The 24638-nt window shown below is 50.7% G+C and overlaps 1 long non-coding RNA gene across 2 annotated transcripts; it reads right to left on the minus strand.

Annotated features, from left to right (window-relative positions):
• Positions 1 to 3288: 3288 nt before the first annotated feature.
• On the minus strand, positions 3289 to 20013 carry LOC137771676 (uncharacterized). Of its 2 annotated transcripts, XR_011075398.1 has the most exons (5): positions 19918 to 20013; positions 19298 to 19444; positions 18472 to 18620; positions 17772 to 17923; positions 3289 to 13043 (listed from the first exon to the last, which is right to left on the minus strand). It is a non-coding gene; the product is annotated as an uncharacterized lncRNA (long non-coding RNA). The 2 variants fall into 2 exon arrangements; XR_011075397.1 differs by having other exon boundaries at positions 18472 to 19444.
• Positions 20014 to 24638: the final 4625 nt, after the last annotated feature.

Here is a 24638-nt window from a genome sequence, read left to right on the forward strand (position 1 = left end):
AAGACCCCAGTCAGATGATCCCAATCCATATAATCAGCGGGGTGGGAACAGCGCTTTCCCAGACTGAATGTGCACAGGAATCACCTGGGGATGTTGTTAAACTGCTTGTTCTGACTCAGGAGGTCCGGGGTGGGGCCTGAGATTCTGTGTTTCCAACAAGCTCCCAGGGGATGGGGTCGGCACCCCCGTGGTCCCTGACCACACTCTGAGTAGCAAGGGTGTAGAGGGAAGCTTAGAGGCTGTGGAAGCCTAGAGGAGGCACTTGGTCCATCTTTGGGGGTGAAGGAAAAGCTTCTTGGACGAGGTGGTACCTGGTGGGACTTGTCTGGTAAGAGTCAGGGGAGGAAGGTGGAGAAGATGTAGGGGAAGGGGCACCATTTTTGAAGTCCCTGTGGCAGAAGATAGAACTACCCGTTTGGGAAGGGCTGGGGTTGAATGTGGATGGAGAGTAGGGTTTGGGAAGGGCTGGGGTTGAATGTGGATGGAGAGTAGGGTTTGGGCAAGCAGTGCCGGGCTTTGAGAATCCAGACAGGAATCAGACAAGGTCCTTGCCAACCCAGACCCCCATCCCATCTTATGGGAGAGGCAGAGACATAAGATGGGACAGACCAGTACAACCCACTGGGACTGGTGCTGAGTTGGAGGTAAGCACTGGAAGGGTGGGAGCCCAGGGAGGGGTCAACTTAGTCCACCTGGGGCTTGTTGGATGAATGAATTCAAAGTGACCTTAGCTGCAGGGCAAAAATCCAGGCCCATAAGGAGGCACAGCTGACACAGTAGCCCAGAGCCTGAACCTCAGGCCTTTATTCATTTCACATCATTTTGCATACCTTGGTCAGAACATCAGTGGCAGAGAAACTGGCTATGTCAGTGGACTTGGATTCATGGATGGGGTTCTGGAATCTGTAGTTATGTGGTTCTGGGGAGCTTTGAAGTTAACAGGCTGGGGCAGTAGCACTCACGAGGCCTGTTCCAGTGTTCTCCGGATTTATCATAGCACCCAAGGCAGATGGCTAGTGTTCCTCCAAGTCCATTCTCTCCCCTTTCCTTTGGTAATAGATAGCCTGTGTTTTAGCTTGGTTCGCGGCCTCTCAGAGCAAAGTCTACACTTCCCAGCCTCCCTAGATGTGGCCTGACTAATGGGGTGTGGTGGACGTAACCTGCGAATCAGAATCAGTCTGGGTGCAGAACAGGAAACAGAAAGTACTCTAGGTTTTCCAAGTAAAATGAGATTTAATAAAGGGGTAAGGGCTTGCAAAGTCATTGGCAGGCCTGGAAGCATGGAGGTTGTGGGATGCTGCTAGGATTTCTGATCACGCCATGGCGGGTACAAACCAGAGGTCAGGATGCCCCAGAAACCGCTCCCATGTCACAGCCGCCCACAGACACAAGGTGACCAGACAGTGCCCTGAAGATCCAGCCACTGTTGAAACTCCCATGGGCCAGGGGCTACAGGCCTGCCGTGTCCACTGCCGAAGGAAGAATGGCCTCAGCTCTCCTTCTGCCTTCCAAATTGCACATGGGTGAAGCTCACGGGCTGGAACTAGTCACAACCAGAATCCTAGTCTCAAAGGACTCTGAGAAATTCGGTAACAAGGTTTCCAGGCTCTGTGATGAAGTGAAAGCATAGTGGTGGGCGTTGGGGGCGGTGCCGAACGCTGACAATACTCACCCTCACCCCTGCTGGCAACTGGGATAAGAACATGATATAAAGGCGACTTCCTAGGATGGCAGAGAGTCACAAGAGAGGTCACAGAAATGCCAGAGGAGCTGGGACCTTGGCATGGATGAGACATAATCTTCTATCTTGTTTAAGTCACTGTTTCAGCAGCCGAGCCTGTGTTCTGACGCAGCACCATGAAGTGTAAAATGAGGCCTCAAGAGGTATCGCTTCCAGAATGTGTGGTGTCGACGTTACTGGAGTATCAGTTCAAACCTGGCCATCACGAGTGTGGCGATAAATATGCCATGGGCAGACAAAGCAGTATTCAGGGCTGTGGCAGCTGGCGCCAAACGTGGGCCATTGCGGCCATGTGGAGGGAAGTTCTGGGGCGCTCAGAGGGGATAGGGACATGGGGGAAGACTTCCTGCAGGAGGTAGAGCTCAAGCTGGAGAGGAAGAGGAAGGCTTTCCAATGGAGGCCACTTCTCCCTCCCTTTCCCAGGGCCGCACCAAGCGGCGAGCCGTCCTGAGAGCTTGAGGGGCAGGAGGAGAGAGGCATGGTGCCTACGGTTAACCGGGGTGGTGGGGGGGCTGACTTTCAACCCGCAGCAGGATGGAGACCAGATGGTGGCCTGGGAGGTGTGCAGGGCAAGGGGCTAGGTGTGGCTCCAAAGGGACGGCCCTGTGTCTCTGAGATATTAGCTTCAAGACTCTGAAGACAGGATGGCAATGGATGTGCACTCAAGCGACGGGCTCCAGGTCATGAACTGGTGCCTGGGTCTGGCTCCCCCCTCCCCACCCTGCGGCTCCTCCTCAGGAGGGCACGCAGCATTCACCCTTCACACAGGGGTGCCTCTCGTAGGCCTGCAGCCTGGGAACAAGGAGAGTCACGTGAACCTGCGTGCCAAGCCCTGGGGTTGTACCACACCCAATCAGCCATTCTCCCTTTGCCCAGCTTTGGGAAGAGTATGTGTTTAGATGCCAGATAAGCCCCAGCTGGCCAGGGTCAGGGCTCGTTTAGAGACCGGGCCAGGACTGTCCAGCGTAGAGGCATAATCCAGGGCCAGGATCAGAAATTAGACTGGGACAGGGACCAATCTGTGACTAGGGTTGGGCTCAGCCTGGGACCAGAGTCATAGCTTAGCCTGTGACAAGGAAGGACCACAGCTCAATCTAGGACCAGTGGCAGGGCTCAGTCTGGGACTGGAGTCTGGACTTAGTTTTTGATGGGGAAAGAGTGTTGAACTAACTGACCCCCCTGGGTATGAGCTCAATTTCATTAATTTCCTGGATAAGAAACCATAATTAAAAGCTATCAGAGTATAAGTGTAATTTCTTCATTTACATCATTCTTTTTTTTTTTTTTAATAAATTTATTTATTTATTTATTTATTTTTGGCTGTGTTGGGTCTTCGTTTCTGTGCGAGGGCTTTCTCTAGTTGCGGCAAGCGGGGGCCACTCTTCATCGCGGTGCGCGGGCCTCTCACTATCGCGGTCTCTCTTGTTGCGGAGCACAGGCTCCAGACGCGCAGGCTCAGTAGTTGTGGCTCACGGGCCTAGTTGCTCCACAGCATGTGGGATCTTCCCAGACCAGGGCTCGAACCCGTGTCCCCTGCATTAGCAGGCAGATTCTCAACCACTGTGCCACCAGGGAAGCCCACTTACATCATTCTTAACCTTTAAAACCACTTTACTTCTGGGCCCTCTCTTTACTCTTCCCCCAAACTTGTGGTTTAGAGCCTTTGTCCCCTGTGGTAGCAGAGGGCATACAGGCCAGGGGGTAAGCTGAGCTGCCTTGCCTCTCACAACAGGTTCAGAAAGAGATGGAGGCAGGCAAGAGGCCAGTTGAGCAGGTGCCCAGCCCAGGGCAGTCTGGTGCCCTCACAGCTTCCTGCAGTGCTTTGGAGACAAGCCCCAGGTCACCCTGAAACCCACCGGCAGGCGGCAGGCGGGCGGGCAGGCAGCTGGCTGGAGGAATTGGCAGCAGGGACGTCCTGGATCAGAGGCTTGGGCCACAGCCAAGGCTGTTTAGTTGGGGTGGAGGGTAAGGGTGGCGATTTATTCATCCTGCTCTGCAGCGAGCCCCAGGGCAGGTGCCAGCAATTTGCCAGTCCTGAGTGACAGAGCCAGGAACCACCGAGTGCCCAGGAAGGGCAGGGACCCCCCCACCCACCCAGGTCCTCATGGCCACACTCAGCCGCTGAAGGAAATAGGAAGTGACAGTAAGTGACAAAATTGAAAACGTAATTAAGACAGATGGAAAAAACCAGCGGGGATGATAAAAGCCGTTCCTCAGGCTCTGAGATTTAAAGCGAGGTCACAGATGACCCCATCTTGGCCACATAGCCGGCAAAGAGGAGACGACGGGTGGGTGGGGGGGCTTGAGGATAGGGGTCAAGCTCTGTGGAGGAGAGTGAGCAAACTGGGCTTCGGCTGCGCTGAGAGTTTTGGGTTGGATGCAAGGATGAACTTCCTGCAGCAGAGGGTGGCTAAACATTGGCATAAGTGTGACTTCACCTTCTTTCCCCAAAGGACATATACTTCCCTCCTGGACAGACTTGGACACAGGGGCCTGGACAACCTGACCTCTCCAGGATCTGTAGCAATAAGAAGGGCTTCATTGTCAAATGAGGAGTCTGCCAGATGGCATTTGGGGAGAGGACGATGGAAGGCGGCACAGCACGTAGCAGGTCCCGAGGCCTTCCTGCAGGCCGGAGTTGGGAGAGTGGGAATCACGCCCCGTGGAGGTGGATGTCACAGTGCTTGGACGTAACTTCCCCGAGTGACCTCTTTTCCTCTCTTGGTGTTGCCCCTCGGTTAGACCAGGAATATAGTGGGTGTGGATTCCACTCCCCAAACCCAGAGGAAGCAGCAGGCCGCCTGGCCCTGGGCTTTCCAGAGGCTCTGATGGACAGAAGCCCAGGGACCCTGGGTGGGGAGAGCCTGCTTAGGCCTTCATGGAGGGTGGGGTGTCTGGGATCCAGGGGGAGAGTCATGTTAGAGTCAAGGGTTCAGCACCAACATCTGGAGCAGGCTTGCTTTGCCAACCACTGCTGAGAGAGCCAGCTTAGCCTTTGTTTTGTGGGACTGAACTGGCCAGCTTTATTGGCCCCCATTCTCCCTCTATCCTTGTCAGTGCTCTGTGACGGGCAACAGGCTGGCAGAGAAGGTGGCTTCTTTATGCTTGGTGACCTCCCAGGCTGGTGGGAGAGAAGAGACTTGTCCTCCAATTCAAGGCAGTCATTCAGTTCCCATTTATTAAACATCTACTCTGTGTGAGGCCTGGGTGGACGGGGGCCCACTGTGGAGCTTAAGAGGTTTATAGTTTTGTTAGGAATTGAAACCTATGAAGCAATCAGATATAAGTGACTTAAGTCGTAAGCCAAAGTGACAGGTGATTCACATGGTGAGTGCACAGAGGCTGGGGGGCAGAAGAATTCCATGCAGGCCAGAGTCATCAATACAGGCTTCTTAGATGAGGCAGAGCATGAACCTGACCTTTGCAGGACGAGGAAGAATGACTTGAAAGGTTAGAGTATGGGAATGCATCCTGGGTGGCTCAGTGTATAGGTAAACGTGTAGAGATGGGAAAGAATATTCAGAAAGAGTTTTTCTGAACTTCAGCACAGAACAAGGTCTCGGGTGGGGAGTGTAGAACTCTTGGGAGATCCCAGCCAGTCCAAGGCCACTATGGGATCAAATGTTTCTCTGTGAGAAGAGCCTGTGCCCAGGGATGCATTATTTTCCCCACATGGATAGATCTATCGCCAAGTCAGTTCCAGATCCAAATGGCCAACTACTCAGGCCTCTTACTCTTTGGGTCTACGGAACAGGTTCCCTAAGTCCTGACACCCTCCTGAAGCCACAGAAAATGAAACCAGAGAGACTGAAATAAATGTCCCCCCTCTGCTATGCCGATGGTGAGGGATCAAAATCACTCCACCCCCCACCATGGCCACAGAGTGGTGAGATGCACGTGGTGGGAGAGGGGGCCAGTGCCCCGGGCCCACTCCTTCCACTATGAGATGGACAATGAGCCCCTCTGGCCCCAAGGCCAACCCAGCAGTCCTCCATTGCCAAAGATGTAGTGGAGACAGGTCGATCTTGCCATCCCTGGACCATCCTTCATTACAGGACACGTCCTTGTTATAGATACTGAGCATAAAATAGGGCCGGCATCATCTGAGAGATTGGAGAGATGCAGGAAGAACACTCCATCATTTCAAGCACACCATCCATCCATCCGTCAGAGGCCCAGCATTTATGCCTGCAGCTAGAACACTGAAATATCAGATCAGGATTTATCGGGGGATGTTAAGTCATAATTTATGCCACTCTCTCTCCCTTTTAGGGACGGTCTTCCTGAAACATCTCTATCTCCCTGACTAGCCATTCCTAATGACCCAAGACGTGTGTCTGCCTACCTACAGCTCTTTCTGAGGGATGTTTTCTCCATTATCTCCCCCAACTCCATGGATCAGCCCCTCACGTTGGGGCAGCCCCTGTCTCTGATCTGGGAGAACAGATCCCCAGAGTACAAACTGTATGATGAAGAGGAGATAAGGCCCCTTTCCTGATTTGCCTGCTGGATCCCCTGGGGATATTGGCATTTCAGGGGAACCCCATCCCTTCACCCCTGTTGGCTCCAGGGGAACAATGGCAACTCTAGGTCCAAGCTGTGTAGCCTTGGAGAAGTCACTCTCCACACTCTCACCTTCTTCGGATGATTGGATGAACTTTAATGCTTCTCCCCACTAGAAAACTGGGTAAGCACACGTCCTGGAGGCCTCAGCTCATTTAAGGCAAAGTCTGGCAAAAGGTGGGCATTCCAGGGTTCTGGAGAGATGTTAAGTCAAGGATCCAGGCTGGGGCTGTGAAGATAATGCTTAGTCACCCCTCATCTTGGGAGGATCCCAAAGGTGGCTGTTCTTTTTCAGGAGGGTGGTGCTGGGGCTTCAGTGCTGGTTTCCTCCTGTCTCATTCCTCTCTCTTATTCTCTCTCTCTCTCTCTGTCTCTGTCTCTCTTTGCATTCTCCTCTGATTTATGCCTGCCTTGAACTTTGCTATCCTGCTTCCCACAAACTACTTATTTCAAACCACATTTTGCCAGACCACAAATAGTCCCAGTGTTGATCCAGATGCCAACCAAGGTCAGAATCCAAAGGCTCAGTCCCCAAATTCTGAATGGTCTTATTGACATTTAATGATCTCAGAGGGTCCTGTCTTAGCAAGAGACCCCCTTGGACAGACAAAAATGATGGAGAAACATTCTTGAACATGGGCATTGAACATTGAATGTTCTGAGAAGCTAGGAAACATTTTCACCCTTATCTCCTCACTCCACTTTGCCACCAGGGTGTAGCTAGTTCTGTCCAAAGCCATGAGCTCCAGGGCCCTTTCAGAGGAAGTTGACCTGGGATGGAGTTGTACGAGGTAAGCATTCACACAGAGGAAACACACGTCTTAATAAAACAGGTAACATGGTTGTGACACAGCAGTGTCTTTTGATCAGATATATAGATTAAAAACATTTTTTTGAATATGAAATATCGTCACCTGGTTCGGAAAGGAGAAAACATTAAAGGCATGTAGTGGAGGATTTCCTTTCATTCCTAAGATCCAATCAGTTCCTATCCACACCCCCCCAAACTGCTACTAATTTCTTATGAAGTCTTCCAGACTTTCTTTATGCCTACTATAAGCAAAACCAAATATGTATTCACATTTCTCCCCCATTTTCCACAAAAGTTAGTATCCTATCTGTGCTATTCTGCTCCTTTCTTTTTTCACCTAATGAAATATCTTGATCTTTTTCTTTCTTAATAAGCCCCTTCATTCATTTTCACAGCCACATAGTATTCCATTGCTGACTTCATAATTCAAAATCTTCCTACAACCAAACACATTTTGAAGTGGTCTGAAGGAGAACATACCTTCACCAGAGGATGTTTGAGATAAAAGATCAACGTGACTCACAGCAGTGAGTCCAAGTCTTCAGTTTACATAAGAATTGACTTGGGATGCAGAAGACATGGCCCCCCTGCCCCCATGCCTCGCCAGGATGCTGATCCAGTAGGTCTGAGATCGGACCAGTAAGCTGTGCTTTAGCAAGTTGATTCTGCTCCAGGCATCTACACCCCTCTCTTTGAGAAACTCTGGTGAATGGGAAAGAAAGTGAGAACTACATCCTATGCTGAAAATATTGTGCTTGCTGCAATTAATCATTAAATTCAGCTCCAAGGTTCCTGGCAGCTCAGACCAAAGTGGAACCAAAAGGATATAGTGTTCTCCCTGCCAGAACAAAAGGCCAGTTTTTCAGGAGACATAAACACATCCCTGACACTAAACTCTAAGCAGAATTTATCATGGGAGCCATCACTTAGGGTACATGGAGCTGCCCAACGGGCAGCATCTTCTCCGACAGCCACAGAAAATGCAGGCACATTCTTCAGAGTTCCTCTGCAGAAGTCATGGCCTGGTGCCAAGCTCAGGACAGCTCAGCTCAGGACAGTGTTTCTGTAGGAAGCTCAGCCAACACTGGCCAGAAGGTGAAAAAACGCAGGCCATCTGAGAGTGGATGTCCAGAACACCTGTGACAAGGTCAGAAAATCTGAATGGAGGAGCTCAATGTGACTGAGGAGAGAGAACCAGGAGACACATCCACTGGGCTTCTGAACCCAAGGGGAGGGAGGGTCTCTGTCCTCTGTCCCTAGGTTGGGCCCAGTATAAAGATAGAGGCCTGTCACCTTACCCTAAGAAGCTCCTGGAACAACGTGGTGGGAGAGAGAGGTGGATGGACAGCTATTTCCCCATTTTACCCCCTAAAGCTTTGAGCATTTCTCGAACGTTCAGCAATTGGTGTCACTTTCTCATTAAGCATACAACTCAGGGATTGGGACATGGTGAACACTCAATAAATATCGGCGCTGATGATATTGGTGGAGGAGGAGGGGCCGTAACTAGTGTGTTCCCCATCCTGCTGTCCTTAGGATATCTTGAAAACCTCCAGTGTTTTATGGATTCCAAGGGGGCAAATCAAAGTAAGTATGTCCAATATCCTAAATATGGCCCCTCAACCCCAACTTTTGTCTACTCAAACTTAGGCAGGCCACAACATTGTAAAGCCATTCTCTCCTCTCTCCTCTAGGCTCACCCTCATTTCAGATTGGACAATGACCTCGGTATCATGATTGTCATCAGGAGGTCCAGGTAATTGAAGCTATGGTTGAGTTGGAATAGACGAGGACATACCTCTGGGGTGTATTTAGCTTATCAGATGAGGCCCGTGATCTGGACAGATCTCATTGTTCCTATGAGATGGAAGAGAACTAAGGATTTATAGTGGGGATTGCTAGTTATATACCAAAATCCATCCTCCTCATCCTCCATAATGATAGAGTTGTAGTCAGCCACGTGGCTCTCAGCTTGGGACTACATTTCCCAACCTCAGTACAACTAAGTGCAGTCGTGGACCAAATTCTCACCAATAGCAAACGTGGTATGTACCTTTTCCAGGCCTGGGCCACAAAACCTTGGAGGTGTGCTCCATCATCCTCCCTGCCCATGAGCCCAAACTTAGACATGCCTGTGACCCAACTGCAACCAAGCAGATAAGTACAGTACCCTAGAACAATGGTTCTTAATGTTTTAGAGTACCTAAGAATTATCTTGAGGGATTGTTAGATCATAGATTGCTGGGCCATACCACAAGAATTTCTGATTCAATAACTCTGGGGATAGAAACTAAGAATTTGCATTTCTAAAAAGCTCCAAGGGTGATGGTGAGCCCCACTGGTAGATGCTGGGTGTACTACCATGTCTTTACTTGGTGCGCTAGGCAGAATAATCCCCTCAACCCCACAAAGAGGTCCACATCCTAATCCCTGGAACCTGTGAATGTGTTATATTATATGGCAAAGGGGAATTAAAGTTGCAGATGTAATTAAATTTGTTAATCAGCTGACCTTAAAATAGGGAGATTATCCTAGACTTTCCAGGTTGGCCCAAAGTAATCACAATGGTCTTTAAAAGCAGAAGCAGGAGGCAAGTAAGTCAATATCAGAGTGCTGTATTAGAAAGACACAACCAGCATTCCTGGCTTTGAAGGTGGAGGAAGGGGCCAAGAGCCAAGGAATGCAAACAGCTTCTAGAAGCTGGAAAAGGCAAGGAAGCAGAGTCTCCCCTAGAGCCTCCAGAAGGGAATACAGCCCTGTCAACATTTTGATTTTAGCCATTGAGACCTGCACCAGACTTCTGGCCTCCAGGACTGTAAGAAAATTAATTTGTGTTGTTTCAGGCCACCGAATTTGTGGTAATTTATCATGGCAGCCATAGGAAACTAATGTGCTTGGGAACTGTTCTCTGTGTGAGGCTGATCTGGCCTCCAGAGCTGGAAGTTCCTTGGTGGGAGGGCTTTGCCTCCTCTGCTTCCCCCACAGCACCCGGCTCGGGGCTGGGTCCTCAGGGAAGAGAAGAACACACAATAAAGCCACATGGATAGGGCTGTGTGTCCTTTCCTGCTTTCCAAAACCGAAGAGAAAGACCGTTTTTGTGTCACTGTTTGGGACACCCTCTAACCACTAACTCCTATAACTAAGCCCTGCCTATCCAGAGATTGGACTTCATTTTGGGCCCAGCCTCAGGCTTCCTTCCACTAAACATTTTAGAAGAAAATATTGACCTCTGCTACAGGCAAGATTGGAGTGTGACTGACGCAAACTAGCCCTGCTCCCACAGTCCAGCTTATCACGTCTCATCAAGGCCATTGAGGACTTCTGGGGAGTCTTTGAGGCAGGATGTTGCTGCTGTTAGAACATGCCCCATGCTGGGGGGAGGGGGTTAGGCGGGGTGGGGGAAGGAGGGGAAAGAATGAGGATGGGATCCAGGCTCCCTCTGGAGGCCTATCTTTAGAAGTAGCTGCGGGGGCAGCTTGTGGACCTGGGAAGGGCATTTGGCCTCTGGGGATGGAAGCACCAAGCTTGAGCAGGGGCTCTGGGTATCTGGAGGACTCTGCTGAGTAAGGAGTTGTGCGATGGAAAGAGCAAATATCCGCAGGTGGGGAGGATTTATACAGAACCCTCACTGACTCTCCAGCCTCTGTCCCCAAAAGGAGACATCACTTCACGACACTCCTCTCAAGAAGCTGCCCTGACCACACAGTGGGCCGCAAGCCCTCAAGCGCTCTCTTCCAGGAAGGCCTCGGTGATCTCCCAGCTCTCTTTGGTCTCCATGTTCTGACCCCTTCAGCCTGCCCCCCTTGCTGCATCTCCTTGCTCCCTGGGTCATCACACTCTTGTCTATCCACCCGAACATGAGCTTCCTGAAGACAAAGCCCTGTTTCTTCCAGAAAGCAGGCACTCATGTCCAAGCTGGAAGAACTGGAGGTAAAGGATGGTGTTTGCTGGCAGGTGTGAAAAAGGTAAAACCACTGCAGTTGGTGCTTGCTGGCAGACTGAAAGGTTGGTGGGAACAGGAACCCTGAGCCAAATGCAGGAGCAAAAACTAGGAGCCCTGGGATTTAGATTCAGCCCTGTAGGGGTCTCCCTGTGTGACCTCAGGCAAGTCCCTTTACCATCACCTACACAGGCTTAGATTCCTCATCCTTAAAATGGGACTATAAATCCATACATGTTCAACCATGGGGGATGTTTTATGAGAAGGGCCTTATAAGTGTCAGGAATTCTTTTCAGCCCTGAAATTAGGAAGAGACCGAAGGAGTGGAGGCCGCACAACTGAGCCAGAATGAGGGGAATTATGTCAAACCAGGGACATATTGATTAAACCCAATAATCCTATGCCAAAGTGGACTCCTGGGGCCAAAAGGGAAGTGGGATGTTGGAGCCAAGGGGAGAGGGAGCATTAGGGATGTACTGTCTATCCATCTGGTCAAACAGCCTTGGAAGCAAGAACAACATGGAATGGCCCCTCAGAGTTCTGTTTGGGACCAGCAGGCCAGGCCTTGATCAGGCAGGGAAAAACCTAGCCTGTCAATCATTTACACTATAGTGTGAATTCTGTAGCTGCTTTACCCCTCCCCAGGGGGTTTACCTATCAGCCTGAACCCTCCAGGCAAATGCAAGATTCTGTCCCAGGCATCACAGTGAAAAGAATTGGCCATGGAGCCTTCAACTATGCAGCCACTGCTCTCCCAGCTTGGCTCAGGCACCCCTGGATTCCCGAAATGCAGGAATGGTCTTTCTTGCCCATCCCACCAGCATGAGCAGTGAATGGCCATGCTCAGGAAGTAGTAAGTCCCCCATCCTTAGTGGTGTCAAGCCTTGGACCAGTTCCTTGGACAGGAATCAACCTTCTGAAGCGTGCGTTAATGATATGCAAGGTCCCTCACAAGCTTGGATTCCAAGATTCAGTGTGAGGGACAGGCACACAGATGCTCTAAGGCCCTACTGCCTTTTCCCCCAGAGGTGGGTGTTTCACAGTCCTCCCTGGATCCCCTGACCCATTTGTATAAGGTTACTTTGTGGGAGAACTCTGGGGTTGCAGGTCCAACCCTTGGAGCTCACTCTCTAGGCACCCTGGAAAAGACTCCAGTGTGGCCACCACCCAGGTTACTGGTTTGCACAGCCTTTCCCCGGGCCTGACAATGAGTTCAGGGGCAGAGGGAGCACCAGCCCGGGCTTGCCTCCTTCCCATGCCCAAACTCCCCAAACTGCAAGCGGCACATTTTCCTTCCTTTGGGAACAGAAGAGACTGGCAGCTTCTCTACCATTCTGGCAATGGTTGGATGGGAATTCATGCCAGAAAGGGCTGGGGTGGAATGAAGAGGAAAATAGGATGGAACTAACATTTAGAGAGTTCCTACCCTGTGCTCAAAACTGAGGGAGCACTTTACGAGCATTTGTTCAGTCTTTCAATCATTAAGTCATTCACCAATTACTTCAGCAAACACAGTAAACATCCACCACACCTCAGGCCTGGCCCTGCCTTCAAGGAATCCACAGAAAAACAAATGCTATGAAGGTTATTTCATTACCTCTCACAAAATTCCTGTGATGAAGGTATTATTCTTCCCATTTTACAGATAAGGAAACTGAAGAGCAGAGAGGTTAAGCAATTGGCCCAAGTTTACACGATTTGTAGGTGGCAAAGCTGGGAAACAGACAGAACTTGGTTTTCAATTCTGTTACTTCTACCCCTTCCAACAGTGTGTCTGTCCTCATGTGTAAAATGGGGGTGCAGCTCCCTATTTGCAGGGTTGTTATGAAGCTTAGATTAGATACAATGCATGTTAAACACTGTCATGATGTGGATATGCAGTAAGTGGTTCATGATGCAGTGGTTCTTGTGGCTCCAAGTTCAATGTTGTCTCACTTCCTCATATGTTTGTTGGAGACAGGCTGCCACAAAGCTGGACTTAACAGGAGCTGTGGAAGGAAGGAGGCAATGAAGGGCCTGGGAAAGCCTAGGTCCTGTGGGAAGCAGATATTTATCAGTCTGTCACCAAGGTATAATTGAGCACCAGTTGTGTATCCTCAGGATATGAGAAGGAGATGAAAGACCCAGAAGATCCAACCCCCAAACCCCACCCTCAGGGAACTCTCAGTATGGTTGGGGAGGTAAAACAGACACATGAAACCACAGAGGACAGAGCCCTGGCTATGAGTTCATAGCATAAGTGCCATAAGTGCGCATGGGTAATCAGGAAGCTTCCTGGAGAAGGAAAAACTTGAGCTTGGCCCCCAAAGGATCTAGATGGTGAAGAAGAGGCAGCTGATAAGGGGATTGTAAGCAGGTCCAGCCATTGAGCGCAATGTGCTTTTTTAGTTTTTAAATTTTGAAATAACTATAGACTTCAAGAAGTTGCAAAAAATAGTATAAAAAGTCCTAAGTACCCATCGCTCAGCTCCCTCAGTGGTATGGGGGAATGTAGGGATAACTATAGTGATTTCAAAACCAGGAAATTGACGTTAGCACAATACAATTAACTAGACTACAGATCTTACTCAGTTTTTACCTGTTTTTGCATGGATTCATTTTTTTTTTTGGTATGTGTATATGTATAGTTCTATAAGTTTATCACATGTATAAATCTGTACTACCACCACTACAATCAAGATACAAAATCGTTCCATTACCAAAAAGGAGCTCCCTTGAGGACACATCTTTAAATGGCCCACATTATGCTCTACTCATAGGCACCAAGGATGTGGCAGTCCCTGTGCTCTGCTCATCGGATTGGACAGGTCTACTTATCCTGTCCTGCTCTGCCCAACGAAGGGAAGTTAAGGGCTGGGTAACCAGGGGCACATCTCCTGGTGTTGGCTTCAGCCCCCCATACACAAACCCTCTATGAAGAGGCTCATCTTGCTACTTTCTTGCAGGAGAAACTGAAACTCTGCAGACTTGGTCCTCCCCAGGTGAGGCTTGGACAATTGCACCGTGATTCAGCACCACGGACAGATCCAGGGTGCCTGGGAAGGCAAAGAGGGTTTATAAAGATAAAAGAAAGGACTGGGTGCTTTTCTGGGTCACTTCTTAATCTGGAGATGCACCAGCCCTGGTAAGTATGGACTCCCTTCCCCCACGGTCGCAGAGCAGGGAAGTGAGAGGACATTTCAGGAGTGCGGATCCCTGCTTGCCTGACTCTTCTCCGTTATTCAAGGCTGTTCTAAGTCTCTTCTGGTCTGAGAACCTCTCCTTGACTTTCCCACCTTGCTGGCTCCCTTCTCTGAATTAATTTACCCCACGATCTGGCAGAACCATCCAAGACAGCCTGGGAGCACACCGTGTGCTGCTCTCTGCCTGCTCCCACATATGAAGCTGCACTCCCAGCCAGAATGCGAATGCCTTGAGACAGGACCAACTTGTCCTTTACTTGTCTCTTCCGTTCTCTCCTTCTTCTCTTCCTACTCATTTCAGCTCCACACAGGGCTAGGCACTCAGGTTCTTTCTGCGTGACATGTTAGCCAGGGAATGATTCTGTCCTCAGCTTTAATTTTCCTTCCAGAATCCCATCCTGGGCACCTTTTCTGTGTGGCATTGTTGGCACAGGGATCAGAGGGGACATATTCAAACTTCAAGTTGCCTTGCAGAACTCCTCAGCCCAGCTTCCTTCTCTTTCTCCCGTAGGCTGTAAGACCCTGGCCCCTAGGAAAGCCTCATCCATGATCTTTATTATGCTGGATGTCTTCCCCAGGCACCTCTCCCACTGGTGTCATTGAGAAACCTTGTCATGGAGGCTGTGCTGCATCACCCAAATGGCCCTTACAGGACTCACTCTCACGGCTGAAGGGAGGTGGTTCTTTGATAGCTCTCATATGTCCATTCTCTATGGGAATTGCCTCAACTGAAGAAAGTGTCCTTGTCCAAGGTCACATCCCCTTTCCAGGGCAGTCGATACCCAGTGACTGGTCAATGAGAGGGTAGAAAGGCCCAGCTCCCTCACCCCAACTCGAGACAACTCTGCAGGATCATTCCAGCATCAGGGCTCCTGCAGAATCAGCTGAGGCTTTCACTGAGACTGCCTTGCAGCCCAACCTCTCCTTCTGCCCAGTCCTGCTCCCTTTCCTCCTCCACAAGCATTGACCCTGAGGCCGCTCCCCAGTAAATTTTGCATATTAGTCATCTCAGAGTCTGCTTCCAGGTGAACCCAACCTAAAGTCTTGGCCCCATGGAATTAGGCTTCCTGCTGACACCCCTGCCCACCATCTGGCTACTCAGACCCAGGCCCACCAAGGCAGAGTAGAGCTGCCTTGTATATCTATTTTTCTCCAGTCTCCTAAAGACTGCCCACTCCACTTTCTATGACACTCCTCAGACTTGCTTCTAGCAGCAGGCCTTCCCTGATGTTCTCTGGGTCAGCTGGCATAGTAAAATAGGTTTTGAACGCAAGAAGACCAGGGTTTGGACTCCAGCTCCCGTACTAACTGGCTACGTGAACTTGGGCAAATTACCTAATCTCTTCAAGTCACTATTCCCATGTCTGAGCAGAAATGATCATAAGAACATCACAGGCCTGTCAGGAGGATTAAACGATACAGCATAAGGAAGCCTGTTTAGCACAGTGCCTGGCATATAAAAATGTGCTCAACAAATATGAATTCCCTTCCCTTTTTCTTTTGGGTCTGGGGCACTTTCCACATAATTGCCAATTAACACTTTTTAGTTAACCCAATACTGAACATCACAAGCACAGATGTGGCATAAGTCTATAGGAAAAGTTTGGAATTTTCCATGTGGTAGAGCAGGGAAGTGGGTGATGGTCAATCAACTCAACTCTTCCTGTATGCTAGTCTTGATTTTCATGCTGTTGGAAAATTCTTGGCATCCAGTGAAAATTCTTCATGGCACAAGGAATAGCAGGCATTTTCATTTTGTCCTAAGGGGAAATGGAATCCAGCCAGACCTCATTTTATACCTGGCTGGAGCAGAGGCTGTGTTCCCTTAAGACACAGGACCAACCCTTCTTCCTAAGCAACAGGGGAATGGGTTGGAGAGGGGGTGGCACCTGAAATTATGGCTGGTGGGAACACACAACTGGGTGCTGGCTTCTGGAAGAGAGCACGTGAGCAGACAAATCAGCCTGTTAAGATTGTTTTGTGAAAGTACAACTTGTCCCTAAAATAACAGCACCAAGTATCCAACTTTCCAACCACTGTCTCTTCCCCAAATGCAATAAGCATCCGCTCCCCTCCACCATCTCCCTGCTCCGTCAGCCCAATCCCTCTCCCCACTCCTCAGGCGAGCAGAAGAGGCCCTGACCTCACCAGAGCTGAGCCACCTTCTCAGAACAGCATCCATGAGTGAGCTGAGTGTGCATGACGGGAGCTGGGAGGGGCGTGGGGAGCCTGGGGCAGGAAGCCACACACCCCGTGTACATCCCAGCTCCAGCTGGGCCCTTTTCTGTCAACCTTGGCCCAGCACATGCCGTCCTCAGTGACACTTGCGCTGGGCTCAGAGAATGCTGAATTCAGCCCCCAATTAAGGGGCCATCTCGGGGCAGGCTGCCAGCACCAGCAGCTGCTATTTTGGGACTTGCTGAAGACACGATCTTCTCTCTCTCTCCTTCTCCATCTCTGCTCTATTTCTCCTCTCTCTCCTTTCTCCATTTCCATTATTTCTCTAGGTTTTTCTACCTGACTCTGCAAGTCTTTTCATCTCTTGGCTTCTTTGTCTGTCTGTCTCCCCCTCTCTGTATCTCACTCTGTATCTCTCTTATCAAACCAGTTTGACGAACACTCCCACCGTTACTGCACCAGGCCCTGTGCTCTGGGGAAAAAGCGATGCACAGGCCCCTGCCCTGGAGGAGCCCTGGGTGTGCTCAGCCTTCCTCTGGTTCTCCCCACCCCTCTCTGCATCTTAACCAGCTCTGCTCTTCCTGCCCAGGAACTCCAGGGCTTGCTTCTGAAGGCCAAGAAGCGGATTCACATTCCAGCCACCTCCTGGTCCATGAGCAGTTTCTGTGCTCCAGGCTTCCAATTCCAACAGCAAAAGTGCTGTCATTTCCCAGGTTGGTCTGTGGCAGCAAATGTTCCAGGATGCCCAAGAGGCCCAAAGCCATGCTGCCCCACTATCCTGGGCCCAGGGAGACCTGGCCTAAGGCCTGCAGTGTAGGACTGTTTGATCTCTCTGGGTCAGACCAGTAGGACATGCCCCTTGTCCATCAAGAGATTGAGCATTCATAGACCATAGCCTCTTCCTTCCAGGGGAGAGGGCCCCCTGAAGGGCCCCTGGCCAGCATCACACTGGGTTTAAGAGGATGTCTTATCTCCATCCTCACTGCCTTTCAAAATGATAGGCCCAGCTCACTTCCCTCCTTCCTGATCACTCAGCCCAGAGCACCATCTCCTGCCCCAGTTCCCACAGCCCTGGAAGCCTGACCTATGCTCTCAGCACTGAGCTCTTCTACCCTGGTACCTGCTGGCTGGAATAATCCTGACCTGTGTTCTTTGTCACAGGGTGTGGGGCAGGGATATTTAACAGGACCCACCTGTGAACTCTCCGAGGTCCTTCCCTTCTGGGGCTTCCCCATGTACTAGGACTAGGGGGTATGTGGTAACTTCTTATGTACACTACTGAATTAATGTTGGTTTTTTTTTAAAATTACCACCTACTATGTGCCAGGCACTATTAGACTTTTCCAGATGTATTACCTTATTCGATTCACAGACCAGGCTCTGAAGCTTATTAGCCCCATTCTAGAACTGAAGGAACTGAAGCCCAGAGAGGTTTCCCAAAGTCAAATGATAGCAACCCAGGTCTCCTGATTCTGCAGCCAGGGCTTGTTCCAAAACCCAGCTCCTGCCTATAAATAAAAGAAGGAAAGAAAAGGCTTCAACAGAGCATGGTTCTTCCCCCAAGGAATTCTTAATTTGAGATCCAGGGGCCTCACTGCCCTTAGCAGCTGGTTGAGAGCTAGGCCCCAACTCTTCAGGGAAGGCAGGCTGGGCCACCTGCACACTGAGCCAGACTCAGGCTCTGGCAGAGTGGAGAAGCCCTTTCTCTGGGCCAGGGGGACAAGTAGTGACAAGTTCTCAAAGGGAGCCCAGGGGTGAGAGGACACCGTGCGGTGGAGGGGGAGAGGGGAGGCTTCTTGAGCTGCTGTCAGCCAAAGGTCAGAGGAGAAGGCACCAAAGGCTCCCAGCGGCAGGGGTAACTCAGACCTCCACTCCTGGTGGGAAACAGGAGGTTGGCCGGTCAGGGCTGTCTTTGAAGTTCCCCAAGGAAGGGACATGCGACTCGGGGCTTCCCTGGTGATCAGTCGGTCCCCCTCAGGCCTGTGACATGAGTGGGGTGTCTGAAGCAGGCTTTGGAGTGGGGAGAGCGCGCAGGTCTGGGAAGGTGCTTTGATACCTCCTTTCTTCTGTGGCTTTTTCAAGATCCCTCTGCTCTTTGTCAGCTGTGCAGTCATGTCAGGATGTGCCAGTTGAAGAAGAAGCAGGCGGGGGAGTACGGTCTGTGCCAAGCTGCTCCAGAGGGAGGCCAGGGCCCTCCGGCAGGTGCTGCACAGAGTCAGGGCCCTGAAGCCTGTCTGCAGCCCAGGCCCAGCCCAGGAGTCTAGAACTCTGACCTCTGCGGGACCCTGGCTCCTGAGCTGCCCTAGCCTATGTCCCACGACTTCTAACCAGTGGACAGTCTCTCAGAGCCAGCCCTACTAACCCTTAGACTTCAGGGGACCCCCATGCCCACAGCTCTGGCCCCTGAATCCTGGTCCCAAGATGTCTCTGCCTTGGGGGCCACATCTTACAGGTCACCAAGTCCTATAGATTCTATACCACTCCCTCTTCTTTGGTTCCACTACCTCTGCTCGGATCAGACCTTCCTCATCTCCCCCTTGGGCAGTTGTCACACATGTTCTTCTGGCCTCTGGTCTGTCCCATCTGCTCCAGAGCCAGCTTTCCAGCTCAGCTTCATGGCCTCCCTCATCCTGCACTGACACCCACGGTGCGGTGACATGGCCCCTGTCAACCTCTCCAGGCTTATCCCCACTCTCCCCAACACATCCCCCTGGGTTCAGCTTCACGCAGCCATGGCCATTCCTCAAATATGCCCACCTGCTCTCACCACTAGGCCTCTGCCCACGCTATCCCCTCTGCATAGGATAGATTCTCCCAGCCCTGCCTATAAGCACTGGTCCATCCTCTTCCTCTACTCAGTCTAGACTCCATTTAAGCTCTACCTTCTTCAGAAAGCCTTTCCTGGCTGCCAGGCTGGGCCCAGTGCTGCCCCTCGTCTCTCTTTGTGCCCCGTGGTCTTTGTGTCCTGGTCCTTGTCATGCTGGGTTGTCACTGCTGGCAGGAGTGTCTCCTTCAGAGAACTGGGCCTCCTGGAGGGCAGGGGATGTGTGTGATTCACCTCTGTGCTTCGCAGCCCAGTGTGGTGGGATGATAAAGATGATAGAGAAACAGGTAGCTGCTCACCAGTTCCCACCATCTGGTTGAGATAATAACACACACACACACACAGACACACACACACACGCGCGCGCACACACACACACACCCTTACCTGAGCCCTCACTGGACCAAGAAGTTGAGCTAAGATGAGGGCTAAGCCATCAAGGAGGGTTCCCCTGAGAAGGCAGAATTTGAACTAGGTCCTGGAGGCTTGCTCTGCCCCTATCCAGGGATGTGGGTGTGAACACCTGTGCCAAGCAAGGCTGGGTGAAAAGTGACTATGGTGGGTCACATTCATCTCCCCAGTGCTTCACCCTCCCTGCATCCATGCCCTTTACTGTGTGATTCTACGTGGCTCTTCCCTGCCCTACCCTGCCCCTTTGGGCCCAGCCATGTGACTTACCTTGGCCAATGGGATGCCAGCAGGCTTGAAGTGGGCTTTCACATCAGAACCTGCCTTCTCATCCTCTGCCATCAGCAACGAGAACATGTCCACGCTAGCCTGCTGGAGGATGAGAGACATGTGCAGCAGAGCCAAGTCATCTTTGTCACCCCAGCCAAGGCTAGCCTAGGGCAGCCAATGGCCAGCCAACCTCCAGAGATGTGAGTGAGCCCAACTGAGACCTGAAGAGCCACCCAGCAGAGCCCAGCCACCCAGCTGACCCACAGAATAGTAAGTTAAATGCTTATTATTTCAAGCCACTGAATTCAGGGAGTTTGTTACACAGCATTATTGAGACAATACACTGACTAAGGCTAAAGAGATCAGCCTCTGGGGAGATGGGCTTATCCACAGTGGTGCCCACAGTGGGCTGGTAAATAGGGAGTCTGAACAGAGTTCCCCTTTCCTTCAGCATTTCTCACCGCCCCCTCCTTTCCAGCCATCTTGGGCTTCGTGAGGCCTCACACATGTTCTGTATCTCTGCACAACCTGTTCCCTCCTCCTGGAATGCCTGTCTCTGTCTTGTCCTCTTTGAATCCTGCTTTCACTTCAAGGTCAGGTCATACCCTAGAAACCTTTATGGACACACAGCCTCATAGCCACCCTAAACCTTTTGGGAATGACATAAGGTATAAGTAGGTAATATTCCCTCCTTTCTCCCTCTGCCCCTCCCCATGTCCCACTGGGGTCTGCCTTAGCTTTACAGTGGCACATTCTCCTTCACAGTTATTAATCCATGGGGCTGTGCTAGCTCCTGAGCAGTAAGTAGGTCCTGCCTGGCCACAGAGGAAGCAGACCTCATGTACTCCTAGATCTCACAGAGCCTCAGCACAGCTTCTGATAGCCAGAAGCATCTGGGAAGTGGGCAATGAATAGAGATGAATACACTTTCCAGCTATTGATTTTAGAACAATGTGACGTGATACATTGTAAAAAAAATTGAAATCCAAAGACCTATTTTCGAATGGGCCTAAATAGACATTTCTCTAAAGAAATAGGAGCTAAATAGACATTCCTCCAAAGAAGACATACAGATGGCCAATAGGCACATGAAAAAATGCTCATCACTGCTAATTATTAGAGAAATGCAAATCAAAACTACAATGAGGTATCACCTCACCTGAGTCAGGATGGCCATCATTAAAAAGTCTGCAAATAATAAATGCTGAAGAGGGTGTGGAGGAAAGGGAACCCTCCTACACTGTTGGTGGGAATGTAAATTGGTGCAGCCACTATGGAAAACAATATTAGAGGTTCCTCAAAAAACTAAAAACAGAGTTGCCATATGATCCAGCAATCCCACTCCAGGGCATATACCCAGACAAAACTATAATTGGAAAAACTACATGCACCCCTATGTTCATAGCAGCACTATTTACAATAGCCAAGACATGGAAACAACCTAAATGTCCATCAACGGATGAATGGATAAAGAAGATGAGGTATATATATACAATGGAATATTACTCAGCCATTAAAAAAGAATGAAATAATGCCATTTGCAGCAACATGGATGGACCTAGAGATTATCATACTATGCGAAGTGAGTCAGAAAGAGAAAGACAAATACCATATGATATCACTTATATGTGGAACCTAAAATATGATGCAAATGAACATACCTACAAAAACAGACCCAGATATAGAGAACAGACTTGTGGCTGCCAAGGGGGAGGGAGGTGGAGGAGGGAAGGATTGGGAGTTTGGGATTAGCAGATGCAAACTATTATATACAGGATGGGTAAACAACAAGGTCCTACTGTATAGCACAGGGAACTATATTCAATATCCTGTGATAAACCATTATGGAAAAGAATATGAAAAAGAATATATATATGTATATATAACTGAGTCATTTTGCTGTATAGCAGAAGTTAAGCACAACATTTTAAATCAACTATACTTCAATAAAACTAAAAAACACACACACACACACACACAAAACCCAAAGACCTATTTTCAGACCTTACCTTGCTCTGTGACACTTGGCCGAGCCCTGACCCCTCTGAGCCTCAGATTTCCCGTATGTATAATGAGGGTTTGTGCTGACCCTTCTCCACACTCCCTGCCAGTGCTAAGCATCTGTGACATTGGCCCATGTGTCTAGTCCTCTGGCTGCCAGCTCTGGCCTGGCTCTTCCCACCACTCCTCACTCGCCCCGAGTTCAGCCTCAGAGCCTCCCGCCTGCTGGCAGCCCTGGCCACGGCTTTGGATGGTGGCTACTGAGCTGGCCTGGCTTCCTGTGACTGCCGGCACCCTCCACTTCCTGAGCCTGCCAGTGGGCTTGGTATTGGGAGTCATCTCTCCTGCAAGCTCTGCTGGGCAAGGCTGGGTCCCTGCCTGTCTGACAGGGGAGTATCTTCAGGAAATAGACACACACACACACACACACATACACACACACACACACACACACACACACACACGTGAGCTCCTCTCCTGCCAGCTGCGGCTGGGCCAGTAGGAAGGAACGCTGACAGGCTGTATTTTCCCCACTAGAGTCAGGTGAAAAGAGGAGAAAGGAAGAAAATGGGCCAGGGAAAAATTATCCAGAGAGGGGAAGACCTTTCCACGCCAGCTTACTGAAAACAAAGATGATATTTTAGAGAGCAAAGCTTCCCGAGATACAGTAGACGAAGGGAGGTAGAGGCCTCTGAGCTAGACTGTAGCCTCTAGCCAATATCATTGTTTTCTCCAACCTCACCTCCAGGCTCATTTTTGGAGCTGGGGAAGCTCCAGAGATGCTCAGATCAGGTGCTCCCTGGGATACCAGGAAGGAGCACGGGACAGGAGTTCACAGGGTCTCTGTGTCTGGGGCTGCGGCAGCAAGGTGGAGGAACCCCAGGCCTACACTCACATCCACCCTGCCCCCACGGCTTTCAGATACCATCCATCATGTGCATCACAGGTGATGGGGGCTGATCCAATGCAGAGTCTCCAGCTTTGCTTCTGTGCTCCGCCTCCTTCCTTGTCTGCCCCCGCTCCAGCACAGCAGGCTTGAAGGAAGCACGGAAAGGATGCAGATAGGTGCTCACTCACTGCTGTTCCCACACCACCTGCCACCTCACCTCCATGAAAGTCAGGGACCGAGATTAAGAGGCTGGAAGTTGAAACCTGAGGTTCTACCTGGGGTAATTGCCTTGGTACCTCTGCGCCCTTCGGAAGTCCAACTCTCCTTTTGGATACCTGGATATCTCTTTTACAGGTATGAGGTAATCAAGCCCACTCTGTCAAATGGCTGCAGGGATGAAAAAGACCTTCTGAATCCATGAGGCCCTCAATATGTGGGAGATGTTTTCATTATTGAGACCAGAGAGTGGTCTCCAGGGAGCTTCGGGCCTCATTGTGTGGGATCATGACCCTTTTTCTAGCCTACACTTTGAGGAGCATAGCCAGGACCTGGCCCCTGCCCCTCACCCGATGCCCCACTTCATATCCCCCGACCAGCCAGCAGCCTCAGAACCCCTCTGGGCCCATCCCAGGGTAGGGCTGTCAGGGAGGTAGAGAAGGAGGTGTTCTGGGCCTTCCCTTCTGAAGCTCTCATCTAGAGGGTTGATGAGGTGACAGAGCCTCCCAAAGAACAGTGAGAGGCCAGGGCAGACACGGTGTGAGCGGGAGCAGAGGGTGGGGCTCAGACTCTCCAGGAAGGGAGAGGGTGCTGTGGGCTGGAAGAGCCAGGAGGGCTTCCTGGAGGAAGGGAAGGGCTTGAGTTGACTTTGAAGGACATAGTTGCTGCTGCAGTGAGCCTGGGCATGGCTGATTGAGGTTTTAAGGCCCAAAGGCAGGCACGCAAAACTTCAGGGGAGGCCGCCCATGCCAGGGCTAAGGAACAGACCCCCAGGCATGAGTCCAGCAGCAGGGAAGCAACCAGGGGCTGAAGGGGGATTCAAGCAGAGGCAGGATGGCACTGATGCCCAGGAGTTCCCCTTCTGCTTTTTCTCTGAAGGAGTGAGCACCAGGCTTATGGACGGGTGACCCAGAACACAGGCCTGCAAGTGGTTGCCTGCTTCTGCCCTCGGGCCTGGCCAGAATGGAAGCCAATTATCAGCTCTCAGAAGCACAAAGGTCCAACTTCCTGTCAGAGTGAGAAGGGTCCAGAGAATCCTGCTCTGCCCACAGATCTCCTAGGTCTGTCAGGGCAAACCGCCCCTCAGAACTAAGCCCTCCACATCCATAGGCCATCTGAGCTGTGTGGGTCCAGTTGGGGCAGAATGGGGATTGTCACACCCAATCTAGAGATGAGAAAACTGAGCCCCGGGGAGAAGAGGTTTGACCTAAGTGTCATGGCCCAGGACTAGAAGCTAGGCCTCCTGCTCCTCAGTTGAGTCAGTGTAGACAAGATAACCGGATAACCTGGGTCAGTGTAGACAACTGGATTACCAGGAGCAAAAGAATCCACTTTGGAATAAAACTTACACAGTGGAGAAGCAAGATAAGCACTGTGTATGTGCACAAGGCTGCCACATGCTAGGCGCTGAGCTGGACACTGCACAGGGCCTCGTTTAAGACTCAGATCTATCCAATGGGTTCATTATCCTCAGCTCCATACCATGGGTGGGTGAAGGAACAGAGGTTTGGAGAGTCTGGGCATCTTTTCCAAACCACCCAGGAGGAAGGGCAGAGCTGGGTTCTGAACACAGTTCTCTCTGCAAAGCTCTGCATCTTTCAACCACCGCCTGGCA

The sequence above is a fragment of the Eschrichtius robustus genome, chromosome 1, assembly GCF_028021215.1.
Source record: "Eschrichtius robustus isolate mEscRob2 chromosome 1, mEscRob2.pri, whole genome shotgun sequence".
NCBI lineage: Eukaryota > Metazoa > Chordata > Mammalia > Artiodactyla > Eschrichtiidae > Eschrichtius > Eschrichtius robustus.